Source organism: Papaver somniferum, chromosome 11 (assembly GCF_003573695.1).
Source record: "Papaver somniferum cultivar HN1 chromosome 11, ASM357369v1, whole genome shotgun sequence".
Classification (NCBI taxonomy): Eukaryota; Viridiplantae; Streptophyta; class Magnoliopsida; order Ranunculales; family Papaveraceae; genus Papaver; species Papaver somniferum.
In genome coordinates this window covers 135,223,339-135,226,267 of record NC_039368.1, presented here as the reverse complement: position 1 = coordinate 135,226,267, position 2,929 = coordinate 135,223,339, and the positions used below count along the sequence as shown (strand labels likewise).

The 2,929-nt window shown below is 37.9% G+C and overlaps 1 pseudogene; it reads right to left on the bottom strand.

The window, feature by feature from the left end:
* Positions 1-1,039: 1,039 nt before the first annotated feature.
* Positions 1,040-2,469, bottom strand: LOC113325236 (annotated as a pseudogene).
* Between the last annotated feature and the right edge of the window lie 460 nt (positions 2,470-2,929).

Here is a 2,929-nt window from a genome sequence, read left to right as displayed (position 1 = left end):
TTGACCAATTACTTACTTTGGTTGCCTAATTCCATAATCCTAGAAGAATATTCTGGAAGTATCTAGAATGCTTGGTGGCCAAGTCGCAGAGGGAAAGTTCTGGAACTTTTCAGGAGACTTACAGAGCAAGATAGATACAGATCATACTTATCTCGAAATTAGGGTACCCTAAACTGAAACATATAAATACTTGGGTTCACAACCCTAACAGGTACGCAATCTTCTCTACAAAAACTCATGTGAAAAACTCTATCTAACTTAAGCATCAGAGGGTTTTTTACAGGTACTCCTCAACACTGTTCACCTGGTGAGAAAGGTAGCAGTTCGATCAATTCCAACATCATCATCAGATTCGTGTTTGAGATAAAATTCTTTTACTATACAAACAAATATATTGCATTTAGGTCCATGCTCCCCACAAAATAAAACATATTATTTTATTAATTAACGTCTTCCGTATTTTCCGTACCGAACTCAAATTCTAAAACGAACTATATACATACGTATGTCGTTCTGTACTACTTTCGAATCACGAATTTTTAATCGAATTTTTGACCGAACTTGACTTTTACGAATTCGTATAATACTTGTATGTTTGTCGTTCCATACATATGCCGTACTCCGAATTGCCAACTGGCCCCCACAATAACGAATAGTATATGTGAGAATAGCATTGTGAACCAATTTTACTCGCATTAACTTGCATGCGAGAATGTGTCGTTTTGATTGTTCCCAAACAAATGAAGATTTGTTTTTATTTCTGAATCTGGGCATGCCCGCTACGGCTGACCCCAGCTGAGCACACTAATAGCAGTGTCCCTAACGGATAGACTCCATTTAATTTCTGCGAAACTACGTAACCCATCGAAACTAAGTAACCCATCGATTATAATGCAAGTACAGCATAATTTTTATTGCGTTTATCAAAACTACATGGAAAATGAAGACCAACATGCAAGCAAAATTCACTTGCAGATAAACAAACCAAATTAAATAGCTTTTAACACTTATTATTTTCTTACATCACAATTTGATCAGATCAAATATCATAAAAATACTTCTTAAAAAGATTCATATGATAATCAGACTCCAAAGAAATAATTAAAGAAAAGCCACAGTCACTTCCCGGTGGGTTTGGAATCAGAGTACTTCGACCCGGAAAACGTTGTACAGACGGACCCATATAAAACGGTTTTCCCCACCCAAAATCAGCTTCATATATTGGCAGCCTAGCCCAAGTTGTGTTATTAACATTGCAGCCCTTAAATGTTTGAGTACCATCGGTAAGGAGACGGATATTTGGATGTAATTCCAGGAAATCAAGCGCTGACCTAAAATACTCATTGTTTGACGTTGTAAATGTCTCGTGTATTAAGTTGACAGCGTAGCTTAATGGTTTTGATATAATATTACCTGAAGTTGCTGTTGGTGCTACGTAAAATATGGCGTTCCCGAAATAACCATTCGGAAGAGGAGGACTTAAACGTGAACGGCAATCTAATGGGATAATATCGCGGTTTCTTGATCATCCTTAAGTTTACGTGCTTTACATGAACAACGCCATAAATGTCCTGCAATGACTTCGTATGTGCTAAACTGAAACTCGCCCTTATTGCATTTGGATTTGAGTTGATTAGCCTGCATAGTTGAGATATTGAGCTTCGCAGTCGCAATCTTTGGTTCTGATAACGGAGAAGTAGATGGTATGTTCATGGAAGGTCGTTTGTGTTCTATATGCGGGAAAGACACTACTGGCGGGTCACGCGCTCGTAATATGGTTCGATCCAAGAACGGGACAGATTTAATGTCTTCTGATCCTCGACAGAGATCTGACCATGTATTAATGAAATTAATACTGGAGACTCCATCGGCTATTATATGGCTTAGTGATGTACTTAGACAAACAGCACCGCACTTGAAATGGGTTACCTGCATCAATGCATAAAGATAAGATTTGTAGAGCCTTGACAAATCAGAACCAAGATGAGCTAAAATTAAACTTGGTTACTGAATCAAAAGAGATGGATAGCGAATATAAACCTGAACCAAAAGGGGTGGATATGAAGAAATATCATCATCATTATCAAGATTAGGACTGAGAGGCATAAGTTGTTCATTAGGAGTGAAATCGCCGAGATCCTCGATACATGAATCTGTTTCCGCCTCTATTAAAATTACACCTTCACCAGTGCAATCGATTTCCACTCTACCTGACTCACTTCTCTTCAATCTCCCAGCAATCGGGTAGTAAGTAACGAGAGCTTTGCTTAGACCATCCTTGAGTACAGTTGAGTTAAAGAAATCTTTCGAACAGGAAGAAGAACCTACTGTTAATGTTGGACGCCTGTAAAAGTACACAGCTTGTACGTGTTTTCTGAATAGCCGGTCGACATTTGACATCCATAGAGACAGTTTTGGTGTTTCTTCGGCCGGTTTCACTACAATTAACTCTCTCACTCTAGTTGTCATCATTCTTTTCTTTTGATCGGTAGTTGTCACCAATCTGATTGGCTAGAAACGACACCTTCACGCATAAGAAAAAGGGTTAGAAATTAGAAGATTTTTGCATACTCGGAAAATTATAGATAGGGATAAAAAAGCTAAAAGCCAACCCTAGAGTTTAAAGCAACAACTAGGAACAGTAAACTGCGCAATCGATGCATACAAGCGTCTTGCACTGAAATACAAAATTACAAGCGAGTACAACTGAAATATTAACCAGATGGAGAATTTTCAAAAAAATGCTAACCCAAAGATAAAGCCCGAAAATATTGATTACGTACTGAAAAGAAATCCCAAGAGAAACACGTCGAATTGTTAAGAAAGAAAGAAGCAGGGAAAAGTAATCGTTATTGATAGGGAGGTGTTGATGTATTTCTCTAGACAGGGCTGTACATGCATTTATAGGACTTCAATTCTTACAACAAAA